The sequence below is a fragment of the Nylanderia fulva genome, unplaced genomic scaffold (genome assembly GCF_048542155.1).
Source record: "Nylanderia fulva isolate GAGA-0341 unplaced genomic scaffold, ASM4854215v1 Scaffold16, whole genome shotgun sequence".
Taxonomy (NCBI): domain Eukaryota; kingdom Metazoa; phylum Arthropoda; class Insecta; order Hymenoptera; family Formicidae; genus Nylanderia; species Nylanderia fulva.
The window spans coordinates 1,653,170-1,673,746 of record NW_028189835.1 but is presented as its reverse complement, the minus strand read 5'-3'; the positions used below and the strand labels follow the sequence as shown (position 1 = coordinate 1,673,746).

The window sequence follows — 20,577 nt, the reverse complement described above, 5'->3', positions numbered from 1 at the left end:
GAAAAGAGAAAACGTACAGCCTCTCATCGCTATATCTACTCAATTTTTTCCCATCTTATCGCGATTCGAGTCCTCCGCCTTAAAACGTTCCCTCGCGCGCGAGCTCGCGCGTATCCTTTCTCTCCTTCTACTTAACTTTTTCTATCTGTTATACATATATACACACGGGCCAACTCCTCCCGTCTCCTTCCGTCTCTAAGCGTCGACAGAGGCACGCTCTACGGCACAACCCTCACCCTCCGCCGTAGACACGTTCTCTCTCCGCTGTTCGTTTCCCTCTGGTGTCAGCCTCCGCAGCTTCAGGAGCAGAGAGACGATCAATACGTCGCTCTAGAACGGAGAAGGAACGGAAGCTACGTCATTGGGAGACTTTGGCGCTCGCGGGGAGCGGAAAGGGAGTCCCGCGAGGTAAAGGGACCTTTTCCAGGCGATTCCTCGAGAAGCAGAGGAGAGGAGACCAGGCCTGGCTCAGACCAGATATGCCCAGCTATGAGCGCGAAAAGATGATGAGACGAAGGGTGGCCCCTGGGTCTTGCGTCTCTCTTTCTCTAGCGGCTCGGTTGACAGGGACTCCGGGCCGAGACTGCACGACTCGAACCGAACGTCAACGAGCACAGGGACGGCTGTGCGAAAATCGGTCCCATCCAACTTGGTTGATAAACTTATCAAAAGTACCCGTTTTTGCCCCTTTCGCAAGCTTCATGTATGTATCCGAGATATATTTTATGCCTGTCACTTGGTTAAGTTCCGGTAAATCCTTTAACATCTTTAGACACCGTTTCTGCAAGATTTCGATATATACCATTGGTAAATAAATGAAATGGAGGCTCCTTTAAGATCTGAATTCTAATCTTCTCAGATTGATCTAGATCTGCACAATGATCTACGAAGGAACTTGTATGGGGTGCTTAATAATTTTATTTAAATTCAAGGATGTAATTATTGTAAAAAAGGCGTGACAAATGCGTCGCGTCTATCCGCGCTCGCAAAATTATCCTTTTCCAGGCCGTCGATAGTCCTTGACATTTCCAAGATTTATGCAAGTTTTACTATTGAAGAATATCTCCCGTGATATAGAAAGGCTTTATCGATTTGGCGTGCGAGCGACGGATCGTTGCACATAAATTTTCAACTATTTTCGGTACATTTGTTTTGGCCCTTTCGCGCAGGTAGACTGACGTGCGAATATGACGTCGAATCTTTCATAAGATAGCGATAATTAATAATCAATTATTTTGTAGCAATATCTTTCATACGTTTCGTTGGCTTGTACAAATCGAGTAGTTAATAGCTTTAGAATTTAATCTTTCACCTATATTTGATCGATGTAATAATACTATTTACATTCCCTCTTTAACGAACGAGAAGAAAAAATTAATTAGCCCGGAGATATAATTTATTGAATTAAGAATTTTCATTATTCGCGATTCAGAGCTTTCGTTGATGTCGTCTTTCCTAAAAAAAAAAAAAAAAAAGAATAAAAGAATTTTCGACCGCATCCTGATTAACAAGCTTGATACATCCGCGAAGGAGAGTTCTATGAGGAAGAGTACGCGACGGTAATAAAATCCGATTACGAAGACAAATCGACAAAGGGTGTCAATACTTACATTATTGGCGGGTAATCGATTAGAATAAACGTCGTTCGCGCTCGCGGAACGTTCTCGCCGCTAATAACATAGACACGAAATCGCGAAATGGGATGCTGCGGAGAGGCACCCTGGTAGAGAACCTACGGCCCTGCCGTGGCATCCCCCGTATCGGAGTGAGGGTGCGCGCGGTCCAATCATCGTAGAATCCGGAGAAAGCCCCTGGCTTCACCCGGGCAGCCGTGGGAGAGACGCCCCGCAACTCGAGGATTCGCTTGTCGCCGAATATCTTGTCGAGTCGTAAAGGACAGTCGGCGGTACAGCGTTTGGTTTAGAGGGGCGTTGGCCCGCGTTGGGCTCTTTCGCTCTCTGTGCCCCCTGTGTGCCCCCCGAGAAAATCTCAGAGAAAAAAAATCCCGGGTTCCGTCTCGTCCAGACTTCTCTCTCGTCGTCCTGACCGAACTTAAACTGGGCGCGCGAGCCTCTATAGTGACAAAATCCATCAGATCAACCCCTTGGATAGAGAATCCGAGCGTGCGATAATGCCAAAATTCAGTCAGTGTTTATTTGTATTTTTTGCGAGCGGTTTAAGTGTCTCTCTCCTTTCTCTCTGTCTCTCTCTGTCTCTTCACCCACGAGAATTTGTATACAGTTTGTTCAATGATGTAATTATCTCTCTCTGTACGAGACACTCTCTCCGCCAAGAGCGAGCGTGTTATAAATGTGTGCCAAATGTGTATGGATGTGTGATGGTTGGTTTGCTCGTACAAATATGTTTTGCATCGTTATTTAATGCCGAATGTATGTTTACACGGTTTGCGCTAACGGAGATTGCGATCGTTCAATATTACGAATTATTTGCGCACGACAATTATTTTAGCATGATCGTTTTTAATCCAAACTCTCTTCTATCATCTTGTACCTGTAAGGTATATTGGTTGTGTACAAATATCGCATACATGTAACCACGTGTATATGTATATATTACGTATATAGTTCTATCTTCTATGATTCAAGCATGATTTCTACTGGCATGTTTCATGATTTTTCGTACGTTTAATGTGATACCTTTTTTCACAAATATCTCATATAATCTTTTAGTGTGATGATTTTAACTGTAACGACAAACGATTAGTAGTCCTGTTGCATCTATGTTTGTTATGACGCATATTTATATCTTGTACGTTTATGATATTTCAATAGAAAACAGTTTTCATAACAGTAAGAGTAGGTATTAGTTAGTGAAGTCACATATCAACCTCATATTAATTATAAAATTCATATATACCTCAGTTCTCCTTTTGCAAATTACATTTTCAATTGTTTCCGGTTTTTAGAACCACATATGCGTACTCCAATGGATTTCGGCAAGCATCTCTCAATATATATGAAACAATTGTAAAAAATCTCACAAAGTTTCTATATACAAACACGCAAAACATGTAAGTATTATTCGATCATTTTTGCCTGTATTATTCAAAGAGGATGATATCTCAGATATTGGCCCTCGAAAAATATTCATACAAACATGAAAACATGGCGGCACGTGAATGTCTCTGAATGCAAATATTGAAAAAAAAAAAACATTCAACGTATGTTTTACATTATTAACAAATACATAATATCGTGTTTTATTCAAAGAAAGAAAAAAATCCACGAGAATCGATCCGATACGACCACGGATAGAGAATCGCAGCGTAATGTCGGCCTAAATCAAGCATTAAAATCGCAGAAAGGTAATCACGTCAGGTAGGCGCTATTATAATTCACGGCTTCCTTTAACCATACTCCGGATGTGCATGCCGGGTCACGTCCTGTATCTCTCAGCGGAGATTTTCCGGCGTCACGTACGGTGGCGCGGCCAGAGCTTGACTTCTAATCTGCCGTGGCTTTAAATGGTCATGTCCATTACTCGCGTTTAAATCCCACTTCAATTGATTTAAAACTTTTTTTATCCCTCTTCCATCTGAATCCAAATGCTTTCTCTATCGAAAGGAAAAAAGAGATGCCTAGTTAGTGTATCGGATATCTGATCTGTTAAATTGTACTGCGCGAGATTATTTTTTAATCTGATTATTGTATATATATATATATTATGATTTCTGAAAATTATACGAGGCGAGAAATCACATGTTTGTACAAAGCGAAATTGTACAAAACATTTTAATTAATTTTAATAAATATGATTGGTTAAGATATCGGAGGCAGCGTATTAAATGGTAAACATTTTGTTGCAGATTACAACTAAGTGGAAACCGCGCGAGAAAGGGGTTGCAAAGAATAGGCACATTCGTGATCTACCCTGTAGATCCGGGCTTTTGTAGAATGTAAATATCAGAAGCTCGACTCTACAGGTATCTTACGGATGACATGCCACGCGACTCTAGATTGCAATGAGTGATGCTGTACTTATGTAAACAATGCATAAACATCCGAGAATCTGCAGATTAGTTTAAATACCTGTTTTACTAAAATAGTTCAAAAGTTATAAATACAAAGAAAAATAATTATATTATATTAATCATATTATATTATAATTATAATACGTATAAATATAATTTTTATAATATAATATAATTATATCGTATAATAAATATTATATAAATCGCGTATATTTTTATCAGACTTTATGGAACTAGAGTTTTCTCCTTGCTACAAGTGTAATGTAATATTATAAATTATAACTAAATAAAATATATAATGATAGATTGAAATTGTGATTCACTTTTGCATAATGTGTTATATTATAGTGTCATCACTGTTAGAATATGTCGATATATAACGATAATGTCAACATAAACTAATTCTATTAAGTACTTTACAAAATATTGAAATTGGTTATATATAATAAGAAAATTATAATATTTTGATAATCACATTATTGTTTGTATAGAATATTTTAGCTGTTTTTATTTATACAGAGTTAAATATTTCATCGGGTTTCAAAACACTTATTTATTTAGAAGTACACATCTTTTCATGTATCACCCACCTTTGTAAATCTTATACTTCTAAATAAAAAATGTTTTAAAACCTGATGAATTATTTATGCTAACCCTGTATTATTGTTCTTATATTATTTATTACTTATATTAAGAAGAATATATGATATGATAAATACGTATAATATGGATGTATCTTATTTATTAATTTCATTTTCAATATTAAAACTTTTTACTGCGACTTATAATTTGTTTTTCAATTTTAATTTTTGAAAAATTCATGAGACAAAGATATATGTGAAATTTCTAGACACTAAAATAAAAATAAATTTCAACGAAGAAGAAAACGTAATAACATCTCGTTGAACGTAATGAAACGTGTTTATCTCCTTAAAAATTATAGTTTAGATTTAATAACAAAAAACGAATCCTTTTCTTTAAAGCAGCCATCCCGATATTTTTCATTACACAAGGTTCTTATCAAACTCTGTTCAGTACTGCCATCTGCATCTGTTTGGAATTATGTAGCCGTATCCATTTTACTGCCGTTAAAATCACTATACTACATTTATAAATTTTGAAGAAATAACGTCTCAAATATATGAACTACATTTACATTTTATTAGCTGCATATATTTTTTTCTATTCCATTATATATTATAATCATTAATATTATTATTTGAATATTTTGAAACATCCATTTATATATAAATATAATTATTTATTAAGAAAGAAAAAAAAGAGAAAAAATAATTTTTAATAAAATCAATTTTTCTTAAAACAATCAAAGAATGAAATAATTTTTTTAATTTAATCGATCTTATTTTATATATCATAATGTGTCAATAAATAATTATTATTAAGTATAGTACAATAAAATATACAATTAAAATTATCAAAATTTTTTTTTATTTATTCTTGATCTACAATATATGAATATAATACAAATATGCATTAAAAATATATTACAAACAGTGATTTTACCGGCAGTGTCTAAATGGTTGCAGATGTATATCCCGCGAAAAACGTCGAGATAGCGTTCTTAGGTTTCTCTTCATCACTATTGAATACAATCTGCAAGATCAAATATATTTTTAACAAACAAAGCTGCAACAATCATATGCTATAAAGTAAATGTTAATTAATTATATAATTTGTGTATATATTTTAAAAACGTAAGGTAAGTATAAGAAAGTGTGTACAAGATTTCGAATTCTTCACTTCTCGATACCGCTTATTCGTGAAACTAGATGTCACTAAAATGTCTGGAAGAAAGTGTAGAAGCAATGCGTCGATATGTAAGCTATCGTTAGTAGAATTTGAAGAAAGCTTTGTCATTTTTTAAGTTTTTTGCAACTTTCGACATATTAAAATTACTTACTTTGAACAATGCAAATCGAAGGTCGGAGGCAATGTTTTTTATAATCACTTTTTTATATTATAAAGAAATATATTCTTGTACAAAATAAAAAATTAGAAGTTGCATAAAGTTATGCAAATATATAAAAAATTAATTAAAGCAAGAAAATAATAGAAGCTTAAAAATGTTAATAATTTCTGATATTATTATAAGATATTATCATTTCTAAGTTACACAATTGTCACGTCAGTTCTTATTTTTTAATGATATTAAGATTGATAAAAATATCAAGAATATTTATTGTTAGTATACAAACGTGATAAATCTACATCTTAGTAAATCAGTCTTTTTGTTTTTATCATTAAAAATATTTTACTTATATTAAACCGTACAATTACACAGAGAAGTGATATTTATAAGATTTTTATCAAGTTTGATAATGTAGCAAAATTAATAGATTCACCAATAGATATTTAATTTATAAATAATTAATTCATAAATATTTAATAAATACATCCTCTATATGCATGTGATAATCTTTTATTTTATTACATATATTAATTTTATTATTAAGCATACTGAAAAATTAATTAAATTCATCAAGTTAATAAATTTACAGTATTGTTCTTCAACAACAATATGTATTGTTTCGAAAACAATGTTTTTCTAATAAGATTACTTCTTTCCTTGATATTTATTTATTTCGCGAGGAAATGTTTTTTGGCTCTAACATACAGAACTCGACATTCGCGTTAATTCTAAAAAAAGAGCATGCAATAGCGCGTGTGTGGATGAAAAGGCTAAACAGATCTCGAGGTATGGGAGGCACGATGTTTGATGGTGTGATAGCATGGTGGTACCTGGGGCGATGTGGTATTATATTATTGATCGTTCCACGAGCTCTGTCCCCATCAGCTGTCGTAATATCCGGCGTTCTCCTGGTACTACCGGGTTGCATGCTAACACAGTTGTCTAAAAAAAAATCATTCGCGCTGAATTGCATTATACATACCTATATACGTACTTTACCCAATCTATATACATCAAGCCCAAATTTACTGCAGAATTTTTTTGAAGGAAAAAATTTATTAGAGAGCTGTTGGATGATAGAGATCGATGAATAGAAAATTACTATGCCTCTCAATGACGCATTAGTGGGTTAACGTGACTTCGCCATTATAAGCTGTCAACATATTCGAGGAGTAATCTATGATAATCATTTATTTTAGATCTTGAGACTTGAGAGTGAGAGGATCGATAAAGAGGAGGAAATCGAAGAGGAAAAAGAGACAAAGAAGAAGAAGAACAGAAAGAAAGGAAGAAAAAAGGGAAAAGGTATAAAAAAGGAAGCGGGAGTGATAAAGAGTGGGAGAAAGGGTGTGTAGAATACAGTATAAAAGAGAGAAAGGGAGAAGGGAGAAAGCGACGAGAAAGAGGGTGGATATATAAACCTACCCTTCTTGGACACTTCAAAGTGCCTCTTCCAGTATTCCCAGCTATGCTCCACTTCTCATCTCCTTCCGGTTGGTCTACCATTCTGAAGGTATAATATCCTGCTATCCTGAAACCTTAACGTGGCTTGAACTCTTAGTGTCGTCGTCCTCTAGACTCTCTCAGTGCTCTCCTTTCTCTCTCTCTTTCTCTCTCGTCTCTCTCTCGACATCTCTCTGCGTTCCTCTTTCTCTTCAGGATCTCGGCTCAAGTCTTCAACGTGTTACTAATACCATGAGGATTAATGTTATGCGCCGTGTAGCTTACTCTAACTATTAATTTAATTAGGAGAACAATACCTTATACACTGATATTATTAGATAGAGATATTTTTGAATTCTCTCTTAGAATGAAGATGCTTTTATTTTAATCGAAAATAAATTAGATTAAAACAGAGAAATTGGAAAACAATGGTTTCGATAAATGTGCATTTAAGCTTTTTATCTAATAATCTAATCTATAGAGAATTATTTTCGCACATTGCTTATAAAGTACTTGGACAACTTTTTAGTAATTATAAATTGTAGTTATTGATATTAATTATACTTTTTATAGAAAAAAAATGTTAAACACATTTTTATCAAAACACAGTTTTTACGTGTGCGTGCCATTATTCGTTAATTACTGTCTACAAATAAAATAATTTTTAAGATATGCTGACTTTATACGGAAGTGCATAAAATTTGTACATAAAATAATTGCATCATTTGCAAAAGAACAAAAAATGATTAGCATGGGTGTCGGTGTGAACCATGGTGAAAAAGCGAGTTAAACTGCTTTCACTTCGCGTTTTAAATGCATCTTTAGCCCAAAATCAGTATAATTAAAGATTACTACAGCTCGCGATAACATCCAACCGCAGCTCACCCGGTTTGACTGACGATCTTTCAGACGGCGCTGCAGGAGCACGCTATTCGCAAGCGCCGAGTGATATTTATCTCCAAGTAATTAGGAGTTGGGCCGTGTGTGTGGAATCACGCATGCTCATCCTTCACCGTGGCAAACGCCCGTTGCCCTGCATGTTCCATGCATAAGACCGAAAGCAATGATTATTTAGTTTCATCCTATTATCGAGAGTATCTTCGTATATCTGTAAGAAGATCGCAATTTTTTTTCCGCATTACGCGTAGCAAGTCCGACATTGCGAATGAAAGTTATACCGTGAAATAATTTTCAGCAGACCGCTGTTTCTTTTTTTCTACCCGTATATATTTAAAACATTTTTTCAATTCATATATCTTTTCAGATTAACAACACGTTTTGCATATATATGTCTAAATAAGCGCGAAAAATTTTAGATCATTCTTTGTTGAATTATGTTTTTTCCTCAAATATATTTTTCACTAATAAAAAGGATATTTATTAATATCTTTTTTAGAAAAAATAGAAACTTAATATTTTTATCTCCCTCTTTAGAAAAATGTAACTTCACGGGGAGGGATATAATAAGAGTATACGTTTATATAAGAAACTCCCCTTAATTTTCGACAAAGAATCATCCCCTAAAATATTTCGCACTCATTTAGATTTTCAAATTGTAATATTTCTCTCGATAAATAATGTTATTACATACTAGTAGTTACAAGGGAGGAGAAGGGCACTTTTTCTACGAAGAAATAAAGAAAAGGAGTGCCCTCCATCAACTTTCACGTTCCGTCACGGCAATTTGCAAAGTACCTGCACGTGCAAATAAATCTTTCTGCAACGGGAGCACGAAGGCATGCCAGTGACTTATTTATGACCGTCTACTGTCGGGCAAGGGGTTAGCGAAACAATGCCTAAACTGACAGCATTTGGACACGGGAGTTCGAAGATCGTATTGCGTAAGAAAGTTAGTCTGTCACTTTCGCAAGTTTTTCGCATATGACAACGAACAATGAAGATTCGCAGCAGACTGCAGGCTCGAAAGTTCATATGTGTTCCTTTGTTTAGCGCACACATGCGATGAGATAACGCTCATGCAATGTCATTTAAAAATACTAGTGTTAATTAACGAATCCAATTATGAAAAGGATCTTTAGACACCTGCACAAGGACAATTCCAGCACTCCAATCTTCACGTTACGTCGTTCTGGGAAAAGCAATCTCCTTTAAAACCATCGTTTTCCGATTTATCGCGGGTATATATACGCGTTCGTCGCGTGTAATGACAGGCTTCGAACACGTATATAGGGAATATAATCTCAGTATCATCCGGCGTTCACGCGTGCGCGATAATGTCTCGCGCAATATTATTCACGCGCCCGGTTCTTGCGGGCGACGATAATGGTAATCGTCCTGTCTCCGTGTCGTCCGCGGAGGCTGGCTGCTCTCGGTCTTCAGCGTGATCAGAAGAGCGGGAGCATCCTGGCCCTCCCCTTAGTAGCCCCATACCATGCCGTATACCCTTAGTAAGGTACCCCTGGCGGCGTGGTGCTAGCCGTGACACGAGAACGTGATTAATGATAGCTACGAAGAGCCATGCAGCGTACCGCTCTTTCTCCCTTCGTCCTTCTGCCTCTCTGTTTCCCCATCTCTCCCTCTCTCTTTTCTCCTCTTTTCCGCCTCTTTCTTCGCGAGATCGTCTCACTCTTTCTCTGCTCCTCTCTCTCTCTTTCAGCAACCCCTGGTGATGCTGGCGGCATTGCTGCCGTTGCCGCTGCAACCGCCCGAACACAATACCACGTCTGCGATTGGACTCTTGTTGGTAACTTTCTTCGTCCTTTCTTCTTTCACTAGTGAGAGCCCAAGCGCTGTTGATTATTCCATGGATTGCACATGTGCGTGTGTGTGTAAGTGTGTGTTGGTGTGCGTTACAGCCTAACCCAGTTTTCGTTCTTCAAAAAGTTTTTGAAATAAGGTAGGCTGCAGTAGGCGACCTACCGAGAAAAATCAATTGGCTTTCTGTTAATGCTTAGAGAAAAAGGTTAATAATGAAATGTCACAAGAAGAAGAAAAATGACATTCGTCAGTCTACACAATATAAAAGGAAATGTCAAAAACTGTTTTCTTTAAAAGTGAAATGGTCAGTGTTTTATTTCTGGACGACAATTAATTGTTGTTACATCATTCTGTGAAATTTGATTTCAAGAGATATACATATTTCACTTTGACATTTAATATATATTTAAAAAAAAAATTATATAACAAAGAATGTTTTTTTATGAAAAGATTTGGAGTCGGATGAGACATTTTTGTCTCTATATATGCGTTCGCAGATTGCATGAAATAAAGATGTCCACGAAGGAATTTTGCAGGAAAATGAGAATATCATAAGACTCGACCAAGAAATCAGTCAATCTTTGATCGGTCTAGGATGACTTTGAATCTGTCCATGTACTTCCTGCCAATTTACTCCGAACACATCTTTATTTTATAATAGAAAGATTCACATACATACACATATGTTTTCTTATCCAACTTATGTGTATATCATATCGAAATAAAAATAAATATGCTTTGTGTGGAAAAAAACTTTACAAAATATCAAAGAATCTCTCAATTAAATTCCATAAATATCTCTCCATCGTTAAATGATATAATCATTGATTCTTGATATCTTTTGTTTTTTCATATTTAGTGAACTACACGTGGCCGCTCGCTTTTTTTTGATATCTATGCATTTGCTCAATAATTCTGTTGACTAATGGCTATGATAACGTTCCTTGATGGCAGACTAAAGGTGACAAGTCGCAAAAGTAAGAAATTTGTTTTCCAATCAATTCACGCCACAAAACATATTATCGTGTGAACGTTATCATATTTATATAAAAATTCTTAAAGAATTATATTTCGAAAATTCTGTGGTAGTTCGCGAGAAAACAAAATTAATACAAAATCTCTTTAAAAAAGGAGAAAAATAAGATTTCTTTTTAAAATAGGAACGATATATTTAATTCGACCCAAACTAGCCAAGAAAATTTTTATTTTATTTCCACAACGTTTCGACCATCTGTTTTTGGTCCTTTTCAAGTGAAAAACTAGAATGGCACAATTAATTAAAATTAATAAACATTTTTGATGTTAAACGCAATTTTTCATTCTTGCGTTTAACATCAAAAATGTTTAATATATATTTAATTTTAATATTATTATTGAATTAAATATATCGTTTCTATTTTAAATACCACTAGCGACGTTTTAAGTATTCAATTTGATTTTTTTTTAAATAAAAGCATTATCTATTGATTGTTAAAATTATTTTCCCGATCGCGTTCTTATTCGCATATATATGCATAATTTTCTTCAACTTGAAAATCAATCGATCCGTCGCGTCGATTGCGCGAATCGGGTTGCAAGAGCAGCAACAGACCGATAACAGTATCCAATTGTATCCCGACGAGAGATAGGGCATCGTCCCGATATTAACCCCCGAGCACACACGGTGGAGCTCCCCGCGGAAATCAGCGGCGCCCCCGATGTCAGCCGCGAGGCGAGCGGGTTCGCTGAAATTTCCGGCGTATTGTCGGCGAGTTCGGTTCAGGGTTGGATGATGCCGAACCACCACTCACTCGCCGCCGTCGGTCCCCGCATCGGGTGAATAGAGCGCGGGAGGAAGACGGGGGTGAAAATGGGGGAAGATAGCGGAGCGATCGCGCCGGACCCACAGACAGAATTGGAACGGAGGGGTTGCGAGTCTGATGATGGGATGGCGACTCTCTCTCTCTCTCTCTCTCTCTCTTGTCTGTCCCCGGCGACGCCGGGACGCCGACAACGTGCCGTCGTTCCTCTTTCCTCTCTTCCTCATCCCTCTTCGACCCAACATCCTTTCGACTCTATTTCCGCATTTTGTTTGACGCGACCGGGATTAAAAGCCTCGCTCTCTTCCTCTTCGTGTATATGTGTATGTATGATGTTTATGACGCTAGCGCGTTCTTCACGGTATTAAGATGCCGCTCTGCCGAGAACACGATATTCTTTTTATTTGTCTCATGAAATTTCGATTCTTTATGAATATGTTAAAATGAAAAAATAATTAAAGAATTTAGAAATTTCGCCCGCTAGTTGTTCCGAGTTTTATTCCATCTTGAAGTAAAAAGAGTGGCTATGAACACATAGCTGTAATTAATTGAATTGAATGAAATCAAATTTGAAGTGTCATTTTTAGTTTAATGGAAATAAGTTTTTAAAAATTTAAATTTAAAGATATAAGACAGGCAGTAAGAGCCAACTCGCGGATGACAGTGCGTTATCCTAACGAAACTAAATTTTTCGTTAGGATTAAGTATCTGTGCACAAGGCACCAAATTTTACTTGGTCACGGCCAAGATTTAAAATATGAAATAATCTCATATTTGAGATTTAATTTCAATAACCCTTTCACCCCCCTACGGAAATAAGTAAATGCAAGAGAAAAATATAGATCCGAAAGTCGCTGAATCGGGAATCGAACCCGAGACCTTTCGCTAAATATTTATTATATTCATATTTTAAATCTTGGCCGTGACCAAGTAAAATTTGGTGCCTTGTGCACAGATACTTAATCCTAACGAAAAATTTAGTTTCGTTAGGATAACGCACTGTCATCCGCGAGTTGGCTCTTACTGCCTGTCTTATATCTTTAAATTTATATTTATATTACAGAGCCTTGTTAAAACTCTTAGTTTTTAAAAATTGTCTAGAATAATAAAAAATAATAATCCGTAATAATTAGAAAATAATAAAAGACAAATAATATATCTATGAAAAAGCTTATATACATATACATATTAATCTTGTACTTTTTTATAAAACATATTAATATAAGATTAAAACCTTAGCAAATTACTTTTTCTGCTCCGAAAATAGATTATTAAATATATAAGCTTTTTCATATAAATTTTGATTTATTTTAATTCAATTAATTACGAATATTTCTCTATAGGTATTTTTTAATTTAAAAATCGATCAAGTATAAGCAGAAAATTCTAGCTGGCAACTCCCGCGCAAAATTATTAAATTTCTTAATTATTTAAAACGGAACTAGAGAGTGCCGACGGTAGAACACAGAATAATTTAAGGAGCAAGAAAGGTTTAAATATATATTTCGAGGGCCGCCTTTGAAAAAAGCTTCCTTTTACATGCCGTGCAAAGGTGTTATCGTTGCTGTCCGTCCATCAGAGTCCATCCCTCCTGGCAATATTAGCGCTGCCACCGGTGGTGGCTGGCTGGTTACTTTTAGTCAGGGGGATGAAATACTTGATGATATTAAACATGAATAATGTAACGACTCGGCTACGAAGGCGCAGAATAGCGAGTACGATAAGACCTTGTAGAATGTTGCATACGTAAGATGGTATAATATGAGTATTTTGGTTTAGCACATCGACATTTTATAAGCAGCTGTTAATGCAATTGTAAAATATTAAAGATTCGCGAAAACAATATGTTTTTAATACGAAGCTCCGAAACTTGCATGCGTTACATTGGCAGAGGCAAAATGGATGCCTCAAAAAATTTATTAAAGTGTGAAATAACGAATCAAAAATAGATTGTCCCAAAATTATCTGGATACTCTTTACCCACAATATTTGTAAGGGTGTAGAGAGTCTCGAAAAATTATAATTTTAACGAATACATATTTCAAAGCACGATCGTTCTTCAATATATAATTCTAAAGTGTTTCTTTACTAGAATGAGGTAATATTTAGAAAATTATTATATTAATCATATTTAAAAATACGATTATTAAGAGATTAAATAGAAAAAAAATTGAGAATAGAGAAAAGATATACGATTTTGTTGAAAGACAATGATATAATGACGAAAGAAGTACTAAAAAATATTGATATGCATAGCAAATATTTTTTTTCTTCTAAAACGACGTAGGAATTAATTTATAAGTTCATGAAATAGAAGAATCATCATAGTGTAAACGTCAAACAATCTGACATTTAATTTACTGTCACTTTGTATCTCTTACTTAAGTAGTAGCGATGCAATAGGTTATTCAAAACAAGGGGGTGCAGAAGGCAGAAAAAAAATCTGTGTCGGATGACTTTGCTCTTTCGTAAGCGAAGCAGAGTGACTAAGTGTGAATTCAATTAAGGGTCTGTTTTAAGCGTCTATCAGGCTCTGTTTACGGACTTGTTCGTTATCCGTATAACAAGATAAAATTGACAATTTAAGGGGAATCGATCGATCTACAAGGGCTTCCTAATCGAAACTTAGTTTGATTATTACACAGAATGAATTTATTTACTTTACTTGCACTACTATTTTCTGTAATATTTATGGAAAATGTATTCGTCTACTACACAAAAATTAAGATATTAATAATTTATATTTTTATAGATTTATTTTTATAGAAAACACATAGGCTAAATTTGGCAATTTCGACGAAAAATAAAATGACTTTTCTGACTGTTTTTGTCGAGCATCTTGATAAGCATAGAAAATTAAAAAAAACATTAAAATAATAAGATGATAAGAGAATATTGATTTTACAATTGTTGTAATGCTGTCTAATTTTGTGTTATGACGATGACAGGATGTCGAATAATTTAAAGCAAATTTCAAAAGCATTCTTATTAATTGTATACAAAATTCTAATTGATAAAATTTGTAAAAAATATATTTTATTGTATTTTTTAGAATTTATTATGACAAAAATGAATTATTAATTTCCATTGAACTAATTACTTTTTTCTGAATTTTGCTTGTTTCCAAGTATATAATTCGTACATGATAAAATATATTAATTATATTAAATAAAGTATATTAATTACACATATATTAAGAGAACTGAAATAAACATATATATTAAAATTAAATAAAATATTTGTGGAAGATTCGAGGATGCTTTAGAAATGCCTCAAGTTTTTTGTCAAATTTTCATGTCAAATAATATGCATTTATCCGTCAATTGAGGCATATTTTTGAATGACTTCATTTCAGTTCACCGTGAATAATTGTAACTCGTGACTTACATTGTCGATGCGTTGTACTTCAAACACGTTATCACAAAAGGGCAAGATGAGTGGGATGAAAAAAGAGCAGCTGTGAATAGGACCCCGAAATGGCGATTCTCTGCGCGTCACAAAATACGCGGCGTTCCTTTTGATCCGACGACTTCGTGAGTCGATTTCAGTGACCCTGTGAGTCATTTATTAACGAGCATGATTGAACGAAGAAATTTAATTTCGCAGTAAAATAAACATTAATTTAGAGTGTCCAATCAACGCAAGACACTTCATCGTTACGCGAGTGTATAGTCATCTACTGAACTAAAATTAAACATATATAATGAAATTTATATATGCGCGCGCGCAAATCAATATTTATTATATATTACTGTATATATGCGTATGTACCAAACTGCCATCATAGAAGTTCAGATAAATAGCCTTCCTTTTCTGTCCACGAAATACACAGGACACGTCTCTGCAGGATTATAGGATTAATTACATGAAGGGCGTTAATACCCAATTCGACTAGCGTTGAAGAGGGATGCTTATAGCGGACTAAAGCAATGATATTAGCGGTCACTTAACAGTTGCCACAACAGCTTTAGGAAATTTACCACGTAATATCATTTTTTTTCATTATTTTGTGTGGCCAACTAACTGTTAAACTAAAAATTGAACAATTAATTATTTAATTATATATACAATGTCGAAAAACATTGTTACAATAATTCATCTATTTGGCAGTCAAGTAAATATTCAACATAACATATATTATTGTATGGAATCTGATCGATTTTCATACGCAAATTTTTTGATCGCCGCCGCAGTTCATATAGTCTGCTATCAAGCAGGATGGAAGCTCATTGCTATTCTACGAGTAGATCCTGCAGAGCATTATGGTAGTCGCAGTTGGGGCTCTACTAAATTGAAAACAAGATCCATCACGTTTTCAAAGAAGCAAAAAAAATTTTAATGAAATATAAGCAGCGAATAGGATAGAAACACAGAGAGAAAGCTTAGTTATGAGAAACCTATTAATAACTAAATTATTTAATAAATCCACCCTATATATTCTGTAAATCAAAACAAAATATTCTAACATTTTTCTATATCTAAACACGAGAAAGTGTCGTATTAAAGCATTTCTAAAGAAATATTTATAAAATTTAAATATTTTACTTGCACCTGTCAAACAAACTAATTAAAGGGGAACAAAAGTTCCAACAATTTATCAAAAATAATAATAGCAAATTTTTCGTCGGGGTATTAATTATAAACAAAATTAATACAGTTATCAAAGCATTAATTTTCATATATGCAGTACAATTAACCGATTACGAGAACAGTTGGGAAGACATCGACAAACGTCCGTGAGCCTGAATCTGGTTTTACAGTTCCGAGAATCTCAGAGAGATAGATACTCTCTGGGATGGATGAAATTGGTCAGCTCGCGTGTGTGGACGGGAATTAAAAGCTTCGGGCGGTTCTCTCTCGCCGTGCTGTCGATCCGTTCCGGGGGTTTCCTCGCTCTTAACTTTCGGGTGAACCGACTCGAAGGCAGGGTCCTGCAGGAAAGACCTCGAGGAGCGTGCAGAAGAAAAAGGAGCTGAGGGACACACGGAGGACGAGGTGGCCAGGGGAGGAGAAGGGGGTGAAAGGGGGGGTTTGGGGGAGGAAGAGAGGTTGAAGGAGAAGGTGGAGGCGATGGTACTAGGGGACTTGATGAGAAGGGGTGGTAGGAGAGGGTTTCCGAAACAGCTCGCCGCTATCTCGACTGATCCGATCAAGATTAATGAACGTGCGGCTTGCGAGTCGAAGCCTTTGCGCCGCCCAGTCTGTCGTTCTCATTCTCTATTTCTCTTCCCTCTCCCTCCCCCTCGACCCCCTCCACCCCTTCTCTCTCTCTCCTTTCGTCTCGCTCTCTTTCTCTCTTTTCCTCCTCCGTATACAGAGGTAGCGGACTAGCGACAGGTACCGTCGACGGCTTCTCGTAATAGTGGCACCACTTTCGTGGTGCTTGTTGTTGGTGCGCGCAACCTTTAGGTAGCATTATCTCACACGAAGGAGCCGATGATACGCTCGCGAAAGATGACGGCGACGAAACAGAAATTGCACGATTATTCGAGGTTAAGCAAAGAGTATGCACCCTTTAATTCGGTAATCAAATCTTGAACCCCATCAATGGAATGATCGCGCATTAAATATCATTTACAAACATCTTGCTGCTGCGTATACGTAATACGCTCGGTAAAATATTCACGAGGCGTTGCGTGTAACGAAAATTAACGGTACGAGATATACGACATTGTGAAGCTGGAGCTCTGGCATGTATAAGATTATCTCTGTAGTGGAACGTGATGACAGTAACACAGCACCCTTTCTCCCTTTATATCCAGCTACTCGGAGGTAGATCATGTCACCGGGACTAGCCGTAGATAAAAATACATGTCTCCTCTGGTCCGGATGGTTTTAATTAATTCTACAGACGGACGTGGCCGCCCAGCTTTTCGAGAGAAAGAGAAAGACTCCCGTTCAATCATTGGCGCGTGTCATCGGACTGCTACTGTTCTACAGTAGTGTCGGGACGCGGCCGATTTATTATATCCACTTTCTCAAAATCAAAATAAACCCTTAAGAGGGAAACTCCTCTCGAACTTCATCCCTTTTGCGATCTTCGTTCAACGGAAGCGGCAATTAATAGCGGCCCCGGAGATCAAACATTTCCGCGCTACGTCTGTACGGTGGATTTAAATCTAATTTCGCGTCGGTTCCCTTCGATGACACGGCGGTACCTGTTATCTTTAGTTACAGGCGAATGTGTAATTTGAGATGCGAAACTGTCTTTGGGGGATGTCAGTCAGTCGGCGGAGAGAGATCCGAGCGGAAAGCGATGCGGCGAGAGACGACGAGGGTGGATTGTTCGGTGGAGGTTCGAGAAAGGGGGAGAGGTTCGGAGATGCTTTGTAATTACGGTGGCTGATAAATGGAGTCGTGACTCGTTAATCCCCTCCAATTACATCTGATGGGGACCGTTCACACCGGATCTATCTTGCATCGCTTTTCGAATTTTCAGATATATTATTGCGAAGTATCATTTTATCGAACGTTCGACTTTCGATACATTCGGTTATCATTTTCAACAGCACAATTATTGTATATGTATATCACAGATTAAAATAAGGCTGGAAGCCAAAGCCCGTTATTGTGGTCAAAAATATTATTTATTACTTAATAAAGTATTTTTAACTTCGACTCCCAGCCCTTATTTTAATGTGATTTATTCATCTTGCGAGCCTTTTGATTTAATATTATATATATCTTTTTCCTTGGATTTGTAGATTCTTAATTTTGCTTGACATTAATAATAAAACTAATCAGAATTAGCTGTCTACGCATATTTTAATCATTTTCTTTTATCAACATAAGTTTGATTTTACATGCTACAATTTTTAAAAGAGAACAAAGAGAAAGGGGTGGACAGAATAATAATTATACGAACTGTAAATAATAATGCAAATAATATACAAAGTACTTACAGTGTATCTTTCGTAGTTTTTATATGTAGCAACTCGTTCTTCGTTGTCTCGATTTTCGACTCTCCAGTCCTCTTCAGACGAAGGTTGACGATTAACTGAATAAAATTCGAAGCTTTCTCGCAGAGTATAAACAGACCTCACTCTAGTTCAGTGGCCTCGTATCGACGAGTGTTGTAAACAAATAGTGTTTATGTTCGCACGCGTTAATAATGTATTTCCACCAGATTTTGTCTTGTCTAAATTTAAATTCGCATTGTACACAGTAAACTTTTCAATGATGCAAAGATATTCCCGAGCCGAGCATATTTTAAACTAAATTTAAATATTTTTTTACTGTATTATGTGAAGCTATAGTTTAATCCCTGATTATGAGATTAGGTTTATAGTATGTCGGTTTATAATCTAAAATTATTTTTACATTATTTTTGTCAATCAAAGTCACGATTAATTTGTCTGATATATGATAAATAATGATTGAATGCTGAGATGTATATCAAATATATATCTTATGTTCACATTCTTGTCAACAAACGTTTTGTCTTCCATATGCTGCATGCTTTACAGAGAACAATTTATGTAAATTGTTGCAAGAATTACTTTAAATGTTATTTAATTATTTAATCATTTATTTCTTTCAATTTTATATCGCACGTAGACATTGATATTTGACAGCTCGTATTAATCTTGATTATTTAATGTATCATTTAATTTTATATTTCATATAACGCGCGCATTATGTGTTTGCGCCGAATACAAGGTGTGTGGTCGTGAAACGACAAAACTTTAACGATAATAAGGGACATGAGCTCGTGCGAAATTCTTGTTGTCTGTCTCTACAACTCGCTAAACGAGCAATTCAAATGACTACCCACTTCACGTTCAGCGCCGTACAGGTTGTAGATCGGAGCGATTATGATGCGGATATAGACGAAATGACCAGCATATATATGCATCATTTGTCTTAAGAACGAATATATGGAACGCGTAGGTGTCATACAACCGCGAACAAAAAACAGGTCCGGAAATGCATCATAATAAGTATCTGTGTACAGAGATGTGTTCACGCGCAAATATATGGTAATTTAAATATATAGAGATGTGAAGAGAGAGTCGAAAATATATTTTTCTCTCGATATTTGGAATTTCGATAGGAGGAATAGAATCAAGAAAAATCAGAACCATATTAGTGCGTGAATATTTATATCACAAATGAATGTTTCGATAATAGTTGTTATCTCAATATGATTGTTATCGTAACAATCATTTGTGACATAAATATTTATGCATTAACAATTGTGTTCCGGTTTTTTTGCTAGGAAGCGCAGTCTAAATAATTGATGAATCATATTTGAGAAGATATTTTCCTGTTTTTTATTTAAATATTTAAATCGTAAAAAATTATTTATTGTCCCCTAAAAATGTTTGCCTTATTTAAACAAAAAATTTAAATCTTTTATAAATTATTAAACAACTATACTGTAGCCTTTATTATTTATTTATTATTTAAGACACTATAAATTAATTTACATATTTGATAGAATAAATAAATTTGATAGTATATAATTTTCTTTACAAAACAAACAATATAGCTATTTATTATAATAATTTTCTGTTGCAATAAAGTCCTAGTATAATAAAAAAAACTTTATATAATTTTTTCCTGTTTTATTTGAATCTTTTCTGTCTCTATAACTCATTAAACAAATAACTTCTATTTTTATTTCTAATGCAAATATTGATCACAAGTTGCAATCAATTTTGTATTATTATCTCGTTCTACTTTGAAGTAATAGA

General features: G+C 35.2%; 1 pseudogene; it reads right to left on the bottom strand.

The window, feature by feature from the left end:
* Positions 1 to 457: 457 nt before the first annotated feature.
* On the bottom strand, positions 458 to 7,427 carry LOC114940422 (uncharacterized; annotated as a pseudogene).
* Positions 7,428 to 20,577: the final 13,150 nt, after the last annotated feature.